The following is a 12,749-nucleotide window of genomic DNA, read 5'->3' as shown; positions in this document are numbered from 1 at the left end:
AAAATAAGTGTACACATGAAATAGCTTTGTATAATAAATACTGATAAAGATAACTTTTACGGGTAGTTAAAGACACTTTAATAATTTAACTTCTTCAAATATGTTATCAGAAAAATCAAACATGAAAATACTTTGGAAAACCTCACCTATGCCTAAAAGTGGCCAACCCACAGCTGTACAGTAAATAAGTGTTATTTAAAATATATGTATATTTTGAATAAGTTCTCTCATGTTCATGAGCAAAGTCACAGCATCATTTGAAGTGACTATTGTGAGTCGGCTGATCTTTGGCTTGTTCTGCGGCCTGGTGATGAGCCTAAACCCACTGTACATCCAAGGTGTCTCACCTACAAATCTCCATGGTGCCTTTGCAACTCTGAATCAGGTCTCTTTCGCCACAGGCATTCTGCTGGGCATGGTGAGACACACCTGCTTCCATTTTGTTTCCAGCTTTGTCCTTAATTGTTACATAAATTGTAAATAACTAAGGCCTGGATCTCATTAATGCAAGCCTGATGGTTTGTTGTGTGTATATCTCAGGTGGTGGGCTTGGAAACGGTGTTGGGCCCGGAGAAATACTGTTCCTAGATGTTGTCTCTTTCCCTTATTCCTGCAATGCTCCAGTATGTGAGCCTTCCTTTTTGCCCTGAAAGCCCGCGTTACCTCTCCATCAACAGGGGCAAAGAAAAAGAAGCAGAGGCGGGTGAGTTAATCTCAGTTCTATTTGGCTAGAAAGATGACTTATGACTCAATTAAAACACAAGTAAACTTGTAAAAGCTAAAGTGACGAGAAGTTCGATCCAGCATCTTTATTTTTATTATCAGCCCTGAGAAGACTTCGGGGAAATCCAGAGATGGTGATGAAAGAAATGGAGGAGATGAGAGAGGAAGCAGCCCATAGTGAAGGAGGAGTGACTGTGAGAGAATTCCTCAGGAAGAGACGCTACAGGCAGCCGATAATCCTTGTGCTTATCATAAACCTGGGCAGCCAGTTATCTGGATTCAATGTGGTTGGTGTTCCAATTGAAAAATCTTTCCTTTGCCTGAATGTCCATAATTGCAATATATGATCTAATAATGATGGTATTTCACAATACAACTTGTTTTCCTAGGCTACAGTATATAGAGATATTCATCATGAAGGCCTCTTTCCATATTTCCATGAGTATGATGGTAATGAAAATTCAATACATAGGGCTGAAAATCAGTTTATTCAAGCAGTGTTCTGGAAAGTTACTTTTCAAAGTAATGCATCACAATATTGCATCACTCTATAAAAAAGTAACTAATTGTGTTATTTAGTTACACTTTATGGAAAGTAATGCATTACATTACTTTTGTGTTACTTTTTTGTCACCTGGGCTGGGCTTGCTTATATGTTTTTGTTGTGAATTTAAACGTTTTGCTTTATTTCAATAGTTATTTGAAAAAAGTAATCTGATTACATAACGTCTCTGTTACGTACGTAACCCTCATTCCCTGATGGAGGGAATGGAGACGTTATGATGTGATGACATTTGGAGTCTAACTTGGGAGCTCAATCATCTCTGAGTTTAAGAGAAAACTCCAATGAAAATTGGCTAGTGGATTTTGCACACTGAGCCACTCCCCTTGCACATGGGTATATAAGGCGACAGCGTGCATCCACTCATTAGGTTTTACGCTGAGGAACCGAGAACATGTCCCGGCAACAGCGAGTGACTCAAGGTTGTGGCATGGGAGTCTAACATCTCTGTTCCCTCCATCAGGGAACAAGGGTTACGTACGTAACCGAGACATTCCCTATCTGTCAGTCACTACGAGTTATGTTGTGGTGGCATTAGGAGTCTATGGAAAAAACTGTCACAACCCTGTGGCGCTGCAATTGTTGACAAGCCATGCGTGTCAAGACAAAGCAACGCAAAGGTTGAACTGACTTTTGAACTGAAAGGGACCAAATGGTGAGTACATCGCTGCTGGAGAAGGCCATGCTGCTGTTCTGTCCACAAAAAAGATTTTGGAAGGGATTTCAACCTTTAGTGAAAGATTGCTTCAAATCTTTCCTATTTGTTCTTTCAGTCTGGCAGAACGATGGGGAAGTGAGCCTTAAGAAAGGTTGCTATGGAGACCACATCCTACCCGTAGGGAGGTGATGTGGAAATAATGATATGGTCTGACCCAGGGGGCAGTACTACATATGGAATGGGTCTCTGAGGCAGGTCCTACCATGGAAGAATACACATATAGGATTACCCGTAGGGAATCAAGCCATATGGACACCTAGCCAGTACAGGGTCTGACCGGGACTCCGGGCATGCTAACACCAGTATTGGGCCTGGTGTCAGACTACTCAGGCAGATGTCTGCCAGAGAGGCGCTGTGCGCCAACGCCCAGAAGAAGGCAACACTCCGAGTAGAGTGAGCTCTCACCCCCAGGGGGCATAGCTCGCCTTCAGTGGGCCAGTGGGCCCACCTCTGCTTGGAGACAGCCTTCCTTTTCTGGTGACCTCCAAAGCAGACGAGGAGCTGCTCAGAGCTACTGAAGCTTTGGGTGCAGTCCATGTATATGCGTAATGCTCTTACAGGACACAGCAACTCCAAGGCTGGATCTGCCTCTTCCGGGGGCAGCGCTTTCAGGTTCTCCACCTGATCTCAGAAGGGAGTGGTGGGAAACTTGAGCACATATTCAGGCCGGGGTCTCAGGACAACATGAGAGTAGGCTGACCCGAACACAAGGCACTCTTTACTTACTGAAATGCTTGGAGGTCCCCGAACCCTCTTGATGGAAGTGAGCGTGACCAGGAGTGCTGTCTTAAGAGACAAGAACTTTAGCTCAACTGAATCGAGTGGCTCAAAGGGACCACTCTGAAGTCCAGCCAGGACAACAGAGAGATCCCAGCAGGGTTTTTAGGGGTGTCCTAGGAGGATTCAACCTTCTGGCACCCCTCAGGAATGTAACAATCAGGGTCATGCTTCCCCAGGGACCAGCCAATCCACTGCATCGTGATGTGCTGCGATCTTTCTTGCGGGAAAGAAAGCACGACTCTAAGTCGAATATCTCGGGGGGTGTTCTCAGCGAGAAGAACACCAATTTGTGTACAGACTCCACTTCAAAGAATAGTCTCCCCTCGTAGAGGGAGCTCTAGCCTGAGTGATAGTGTCTACCTATGCTGGAGCATGAGTTCTGAAACCAGGTCCGGGTGGGCCAGTAAGGTACAACCAACAGGACCTGTTCCTCATACAACTGGCATGAGAGGACTTGTGGGAAGCAAACAGGTCCAACTGAGCTTCCCCGAATCGATTCCAGATCAGCTGGACCATCTGAGGATGGTGTCACCATTCTCCAGGCAAAGTGAGCTGTTGTGAGAGTGCGTCGGCCACACGATTGAGCTCCCTGGGAATTTGAGCCATGTCTGACTCCAGAGGAGGAGATAGAGGGTGAGTTGAGACATGCGACGTGATCGTAGACCACCCTGTTGGTTGATGTACAAAACACTGCCGCAGTGTTGACCGTTTGGACCAACACATGCTTGTCCAGCAGCAGCGGACGGAACTGCCGCAAGGCTAGATGCACTACCAGAAACACCAGACAGTTGATTTGCCAAAGCAGTCAAGGTGAGCTTGCTCTTCTCTCGGTTGACCTGAACCCGAAGCACCAGGTCCCTGTGATCGCACAACTCCTCTCGTGACCGGGCCATGATAACCCAGTCATCGAGATCCTGATGCCCACTTCCCATAGTGGGGCAAGGGCACCCTGCTGTAAAGTAAGGGCTGTAAAACCTTTTCCATATCTTGGCTCAAATGCATCCATCGCCAACAGGACAGCAGTCTCCTCGTGCAAGACAGAGGCGTCTCGGACTGCCACTGTAGTCTTGAGAACACTGTTGAACTTGGAAGGTCACCTAGTGAACTGAATTACATAACTGAGTAGAACCGTCTGAATGAGCCAGCAGGGCAGGTTGGGCAGCACAAGCCACGCTCCCAAACTCCGTACAGGTGGCACCAAAGGGACAGTCGACATACCCGCAGTGGTGCAGCAATAGGGAGATGTGCTGGGTGGCCCAGAAGGCATCGCGTTCTGAGTAATCACAGCAAAACTCCCCGTGTCCCCGGAAGGACTGGCCAGAGATGCGTGGAGAAGCGTTGCATCTCCTAACCTTAGTCTCTTGGCCACCTACGATAGGGGTGTAGTGGGTGAGAGTGAAGAAGCAGTGTGTCACTCACTGTCAACCCATGAGCCTTGCAACCCGGAGGAAAAGGAAACTGGTCTTTCTTTGTCAATGTGTTTACTGGTGTCCATCGAGCCAACGGCAGAACAGAAAGAAACAGATTTTCCACCCAGCCCTGCTCTGGGGGAAGGAGCGGTGCTGTCCTCGCCACCTCCTGAAGAGTTGTCTCCCACATTTCCGGGTTGCTCGTGTCAGGGCCGCCACTTCATCTTCCTAGAGGATTTGACAGCTGGATGCAACACAAGGGGCACCGCTCTCTTGCATGGGGCTTGACGCGCCAGCCTCGACGATTTCTCAGCACAGGGTGGAGCCAGTTTGGAGGACACAGGAGGGTGTCCACGGCGAAAAGCAGGCTAAGACATGGCTCATGATGGAACGATGGCAGCTGGAGGATCACGTCAGGGCAAGATGTGCTGTATGTCCTCAGTCTGCTGTTGTACTGACGAGAACTGCTGGGCATAGCCCTCAACAGTATCGCAGCACAGGCCAGCCTGAGAAATGGGAGCATCAAGAAAGTGCACTTTGTTAATGTCTCTCATCTCGACCAGGCTGAGCCAGAGATTGCACTCTGGACCACCAGAGTGGACATCGCCTTCCCGAGGGACCATATCATGAATTTTGTTGCCCAGAGTGCGAAGTCAGTTGCTTTGCCCAGCTCCTGCATCGACCTCAGGTCAGTACCTACCTTGTGCATTTGTTAAGGCCTTGGCTTGGTAAACTTCCAGGATAGCCGTGACATGCAAGGGCAAAGACGGCATGGCCCGTAACACTATAAGCTTTGGCAGTGAGAGCTGCAGACAGCTTACAGGTTTTGGATGGGAGACAAAAAGACAATAGTGTCATTATTGAGCACAAATCAATTCAGTGTTGGTTCAATTCAGTTAAATAAGCATATAAAGTACATCAGTTATGAAATTAGTTTCAATTCAGCTATAAGCAGCTCTACAGAAGAGTAATGTTTTACTTTTAGCTGGAATGATTCAGTTGAGTTCAATAACACTGCGAGATTGCGAAATTTATCAATTATGAAACAAATTCAACTTGCGTCTTAGGAAGACAATAATGGCATCATCCAGTTCTGTTCAGTTCGAGGTTTGTTCTCGTTTGAAGACTTATTAAGCCTAAGGTGACTGTGACAAGGAAGCCAAACTCTATCAGATGACACAAATGGAGAAAAACCTTAAGGAAAACCAGGCTCAGTTGGGGGGACATTTGTCCTCAAATGAACAAACACTTGTATTTAACTTAGTCATAATTGAATATAAAATGTGTCAATAATCAGTGATGTTTTTGGTATGATTATACAATTACTTTTGTATATGATTTAGTTGACACCTTTTGAGTAATAGCAAGGGGGGAAAAATCAAGAATCTGATCTCAAATTCTAACAAGATGAATGTGCTTTCTTTTTAAAGATATATGAGTACAACACTGCCTGATTAATAGTCATGTTTTCTTATACCACTAAATACAGTGTAAGGAATCTCCCAGAGGTTTGCAAATACAGCAAAACTGCCCAGAATAGCATTTTACAATGTCTTTTATTTTTCTTCCAGATCATTAATTATTCCACAAAATTGTTTGCCCAGTCCAATTTTGATGAAGCCAAATATCTGACACTAGGGGTGGGGGCCATTAATGTGGCATTTACCATAGTAGCAGTAAGTATTCATTATATGATGTTCATTTTCAGTTAAGTCAGTGTTATTGGTGATTGTAGTCTTTTCGGAAGATTCTCATTATTTTCACTATTATAATTCCATTTCAGAAGTAGCTGTAGGATTTCACTGTGCAATGTGTTCAAGATTTTTATTTATTTATTTATTTATTTTACTGGCCTATACAGTGATTCAGTAGTCTACAGTGGTCTTGTTTTTTGTTTTCTATCTGCTAGAATGAATGAATGAATAAAAAAAAAGACGTGTTGAGGCAACAAAAATTTGGGTGGTCAACATGGTGACCACCAAGAGTGGGCAACCCACTTTATGTAGAATAAAAATGATTTCTAGGACTCTGATATGGCTGTAGTCTTAATGTACATCAAAATAGCTATTTGGTTCTCTTTCTATTGAGGAAAAAGTTACTTTGTGCACTGTATACAAGGCTTTTGTAATTTAACTAAAAAATAAAATAATTTCTTGGACAATTCTCTCTCTCTTTCCAAGTTCTTTTTGGTGGAGAAAGCGGGACGCAGGAAATTGTTGCTTGCTGGATTTCTATCATTAGCACTGTGCAACTTACTTATGACCATCACATATTCCATACTGGTGAGATTGAGTATCCTTCTTGTTTTTCAAACTCCAGAAATGAGACTTTTACTCTTCTCTACTCTCTTTTCAGGACATCGTTCCAGACATCTGTAATATTCAAGTGCTGGTGGTTTTTTTTTTTTTTTTTTCTGATCTCAGCTTATGAAGTGGGCCCCGGACCAATCTCTTGGTTCATTGCCGCTGAGCTTTTTGACCAGTCGGCCCGTCCCAATGCCATGGCCTTCACTAGCATGCTTAACTGGGGAGGGAAGTTTTTACTAGCACTGCTCTTTCCACCTCTTCTGGTATGTGCATCTCTTGTGTTCAGCACAATAACAAGATCAACACAGTATATACATTGTACTATTATACTGTAATAGTTTACTTAAGCCTAAACTTTAATTCATCAACTTCTTTTGTGCAGAAAATGTGCTGGGCCTACATCTTCCTCCTCTTCATGTGTATGGCCTTGCTTGCCTTCACCTACACCATGTTTCGTCTTCCTGAGACCAAAGGATGCACTTTTGATGACATTGCGGCTGAGTTCCGTGGGGCTGAGGGTATTCCACTACATAACAAGACCACATTTAAAACATTTACCTGATCACTCTTAGGGTTAACAAGACCTTTAAACAGTGATCAACTCAAATGCAACTGGTTTGTTTACACAACCAGTAATGAAGTACATTAAGGACCCTGCATAGAATAACTCATAAAAATGTTAACATTCATCATTTATTCTGAAAAAAGGACAACCTTGTAGACATTCTCAGAGAAAATATAACCTTTGCAAGTTTTTATCACACTGTGAAATCTCACAACTCTCTGGTTTATGTAGACATCTATTGTAGAAGCTGCAAGTCAAGTTTAAGAAACCAAACAGTTTGACTGATGACATTAACAGGTATATTAACAGCGAAACTACTTTATAGTTATTTGTAAGGAAAACCATGTACCTGTTTTCACTGTATAATTAGTCCCTGAGACATTTGCAATGTGCTTAATTTGTTTCTCATTTAAATGTTTTTAGAATGTGAATATGATTGTAAACATGGAATACAAGATTTTGCATTTCAGCATATTGTTCCAATTTAACAAGAAGTAATACACATTGGTGTAATTTGTTTTCCTTTTTCTTTCTTTCAAAATTGGAAACATCCAGAGTCCCTACAAACTGAGAAGGTGAATTTCATAACAGCCTTTGTAAAAGAGAATGTTAAGGACATGACATTGTGGACATCTTGTGGAAAGCTTGGAATTGCTTTCTTGTGTCATGTTGTCTATAACAAGGTAATTACAAGATTACAAGAACAGAGAGCATTTCTCGTTCACAAAACCCATGAAAAACAAATATTAGAACAAACACACTCTTCACAGTGGAAAAAGGAAATGCATGCGAAAGAAGCCACAGAGTTTTACAGCTCAATTAAGTAGACCTGTAAAATAGAGCCGCATTTTTAACAGTCCTTCATAGTCCAGTAATGAGAACCGTTTGAACCATCAGATTTCGTAATGTAAGCTGCCAGTTACTGATCAATTACTGAAAAACACTGAATAAAAAAAATAAAAAAACAAAAATAGATGTGTCACTTGGATCTTTGAATTTTGACTTGAAATGGCAATATGTTCTTAAGATAAAAAGCATAAGCACACTTCTCAAGCTAAGACACACACACACACACACACACACACACACACACACACACACACAAATATGATGTTTGAAATGAAAAAAAAAAAAAACAGAGAGATGTTCAGAATATGTTCAAATTTATGGTAAAAAGTATCTGGACACTTCTGGTTGTCAGTCATGTTGCCATGTCTTTTTGTCAACCCTTCTGTATAACTGTAAATATACAGTACTGTATAAAATGGCAAATATAACAAATTATATAATTGAGTCAAGAAACATTGTATTATGGGATGCATTATGTATGCTGTTGTTTAGAGTACTTAGTGTGAACATGCATCCACTTTTTCCCAGACATGTACTGGCCGGGATTTCTAAATTGCCTAAAATGTCGGGGTTTTGGATTTGTCCCTGTACATTATATGCATATTTCATTGTGCATGCCATGATTGGTTGATTATGTGCAATGCCTGCATGCTACTGGTCAAACTAAACTAAACAAAAACAAAATCTCTTCATATCAGGCAATTTAAAAATCCCAGCCAGCACATACCCGGGAAAAAGAGGACATACTGTATGGTTGCCCTAACTTACTGCACATTTTGGGAAAATATATAATCAAAACATCAGAAGAGTATTTCATGTATACTATGTATATAAATCAAAGTATTATGAAGAAATGACAACACCTGTAATTTTATATGAAATCGATAGGGGGAGCTCACGATCTATTGTAGGATATTGAAACACTGAACATCAAAGTAGAATATCATCAGAATATTAGGCAGCAGTTCCATTTTTATATATTCTTATCTATAATACTCAGTTCAACGTTTAGCAAAATCAGGCAAATGTTAAGATTTCTCACTGAGTGTGATAAACAGAAGAGAGACCAAATAAAAAGACAAAATTGAACTGAAATGAGTTTCAAACAAGAATCGATATCTAATCCTTTAAAACCTTTCAGTTAGTGACAATGCAGTGTACTTCAGCAAAACGAGCACACCTACTGCAAATGGTCATGCAAAAGCTTTTTTCTTGGCACATAACAGCAGTGGTGTGACTGCAAAAGAGTTCTGAGTTTGATTTTCAGCCAACATTTAAACAGAACTGGATCATATGTTGTGGCAGAATTTTCTAGATCACAAACAAAAAGCAGAGTGATGTCACATCCTGTGCTTCCTTATTAAAGCATTCATGGTTTCATTTTGCCTTTATGACATGTTTGGCTAAAGAACTAACATGATTATACTAATAATCATTAAACTGATAATTCTGCAAAATATTTCAGGTAGGATATCATTAAGTTCATACTGTATTTCATTATTTTGGACTTAACTGAAAAACAAATCGAACTAATTGTTTTATGATTGTCTTGCAGAAGCATACCTGTTGAAATCTGTGCAGGTAATTTTAGGTCTTAAAAAAGGTCTTTAAAAAAGTATTTTTTTTTTTAATTCATTAACATACACGTTTAACTATCAAATCTGATAGTTTGTGAATCCGGAGGAGAGTTTTCGGGGTTGTCTGTTTTACGCGCAAATTACTCTAAATTTACTAATAAATTTATGCAAGTTTCATGAATGAGGCCCATTGCTTTCACATTAATAATCCTCAAGCCAGACTTTGGTGAATATTCTGATGATAAATACTTCTGCTGTTCTGTGGCTTTTTCTTCCAGGACGCTGTACTTTTACGGTACTAAATTAGTTTTAATCGTTTAATCACCACAGCATCTTGTCTCCATTGGCAACACGCATGATTTGTGTCGACTGCAAGTGACGTCACAGGTAGCTGAGAGTGCAAGTGGCGATTGCAAGCGACTTCATAATTTAGTTTCTTTTTTCTTGTCTTCAACACCTGACTACTGTTGTAAAATGTTGAGCGATTCAAACAAAAAGTAATCAACAAACAGAACAAAATAAAAAATAAAAAAAGACTGTTAGTGATGTCACTAGCGGAAGCGCAAGTGTCTGAGAATGCAAGTCTGAGAGTGCAAGTGCGAGTCTGCAGCCAGACCCTTCTCGAAAAATTTGCAGCCTGATGATAGTGCTGTGTATTTCTGTGCAGTGAGTAAACACAGTGACACAGACCTACTGTGCTGTACAAAAAACTAAAATGTTCATGCTCCCTACCTTGTGTATCTGAAAGACAGAACATTATGACAGGTGGTAATGATAATGAATTTGCTCTGAAATGATTGTGACCACCAGCTTCCAAATTATGCATCTTGCACTAAAAATTAATTAATTAAGATCAGTTAATAAATATCACACACACACACACACACACACACACACACACACACACAGAGAGAGAGAGAGAGAGAGAGAGAACAACACAGTAATTGTTGAGCCACAAAAGTACATGAATCCAGCAGATGGTGCTACATTTGCAGCATATTACAAGAGAAGTGGCTCGCATACCTCAGCAGCAAATACCTTAAAGTCAGTTCTCTTTGAATTCAAAGTTTTTTATTGTATTTCTTTAACAACTTTTCCTGTTCAAACCAATAACAAAATGAACAGTAGTTTTATACTGTTCTTTATAATTATTATTATACATTTATAATTATACTACGTATGATGTGAGTACCATGATGTCAGCTCTCCACCTCCCCCAGCTCCACCTGTCTAGATCTGCTGTGAGATGTATGTATGCCTATGCATGCAGCAGCATATCTTACATTAGAGGTTGGTGGTTCCCCTGGTAAAATTCGCATTTTGGGGCTAAACATCTCATTATTGGGGTCATTTCAACCCACGGACATGAAAAACAACGCGCAGCAACAGTGTTAAAGTAGCCCAATTCCACGGAAAAACTGCAGACTTGGCAACACTGGTTCCCACCCTAATAAAAGGGGGACTTGACCAAGCTAATCAAGGTCTTTGGGATTACTAGAAAGTTACAGGCAGGTGAGTTTTGTCAAGGTTGAAGATAAACTTTGCAAGAAAGTGGACCGTGAGGGCCAGAATTGAGAACCCCTGTGTTACATGCTCGCAGCAGCGTGTCTGTGTATCTATTGGCAGTCACAAGTCCAGACTTGCTATGCAGCAGATATAGCCTGCCAAGACCAGAAGCATTAACGTTGTCATAAAAATTAACATGCTAACCCAATTCGAAAGTTGATAAGAAAAATAATGGTAAGTGTAATAGAATGCTATGCTTAACACTATGGAATGTCATAGTGATGTCACATCCTGCGCTTCCTCATTAAAGCCTTGACAGTTTCTGCATTTATGCCATATCTAATCCAGCCAAAGGACTAACATGATTATACTAATAATCATCAAACTGATAATTCTGCAGCATATTTCAGGTAGGATTTAGGTTCATACTGTATTGTTCTGGACTTAACTAAAAAAACAAATCTGACTCATTTTAATATTATTTTGCAGAATCCAGTGATGTTACCCAGACACCAGTACTATGGGTTCCAAAGGGTGAATCTGCACAAATGAACTGCAGTCATACTATGGGTGCAGACTATTTCTACATGTATTGGTTTCGACAGCGGCAGGGAGAAACAATGAGACTCATTGCTTTTACTACAACTACAAACGACAAGCCAGATTTGGGTGAATTTTCTGTTGATAAATACTCAGCTGAAAAGACTGTAGCTGATAAAGGGTCTTTCACAGTGAAGAAGCTGCAGCACGATGACAGTGGTGTGTATTTCTGTGCAGTGAGTAAACACAGTGACACAGACCTACTGTGCTGCTGTACAAAAACCTAAAATGTTCGTGCTCCCTAAACACAGAACAGGTGCTATGACAGATGTTAACAATGACAATGAAATTTTGCAGTTTGTTTGCAACTTCACCATACTTGTAGGGATCTTTTGAAAATCTGAATATAATGTTAAAAATAATAATAACTAAAATAAATAATCAATTCATATCAATTCATTAATATTATGACAAAATTACCTGGTTGTTACTCCTTCTGCAAGATTTGATGGAGGTAGCATAATGGCATGAAGTGTTTAATCATCAGAATTAATATGTAGTCACTTACATTTAAGACACAATATTATAAGTTTTGTTTTCTGTTTTTGCTCCATCAATGAAAACAGTTTTAAACAAAGCCATAGCAAAAGCTGTTGCAACACTGAACAACCTAAAATGTTCATGCTCCCTAAACACAGAACAGGTGCTACAACAACACAATGGTTGAGCCACAATAGAACAGGAATCCAGCAGATGGTGCTAAAGGCTAACATTTACAGTATATTACAGGAGAAGAAGCTCACATTCCTCGGGTTTTGGTGCCTCAAGTCAATCTTCTTTCGGGACAAACATTTTCTTATACATTTAATTTAATTATAATTTTTTTATAACTTCTCTGTGTTTAAACTGTTAACAAAATGAACAGCAGTCTCATGTACTGTTCTTTAACTGGTGACATATCAGTTAGAAACATTGTTATACAGTACATTTATAAAATAGAACATAGAATATTGCAACAATGAACAAAATATTGTAGAATATTGGGCAGCAGTCTTCCAGTTTTATATATTCTTGTTAATGAGTGTATATTCTTGTTATTCTAGCTAATTTTTAGATATCTCACTAAGCTAAAACAGGGATAATCTAAACACAAAATTGAACTGAGAGGATTTTCAAACAAGAATGGGGCTTTGATCGTTGAAAACCCTTCAATG

General features: G+C 40.4%; 1 pseudogene; it reads left to right on the top strand.

Annotated features, from left to right (window-relative positions):
* Nucleotides 1-208: 208 nt before the first annotated feature.
* Nucleotides 209-8,020, top strand: LOC122148245 (annotated as a pseudogene).
* Nucleotides 8,021-12,749: the final 4,729 nt, after the last annotated feature.

Source organism: Cyprinus carpio, chromosome A17 (genome assembly GCF_018340385.1).
Source record: "Cyprinus carpio isolate SPL01 chromosome A17, ASM1834038v1, whole genome shotgun sequence".
NCBI lineage: Eukaryota > Metazoa > Chordata > Actinopteri > Cypriniformes > Cyprinidae > Cyprinus > Cyprinus carpio.
Note: the sequence above shows the minus strand (reverse complement) of the source record. Positions and strands in the feature narration are given on the sequence as shown.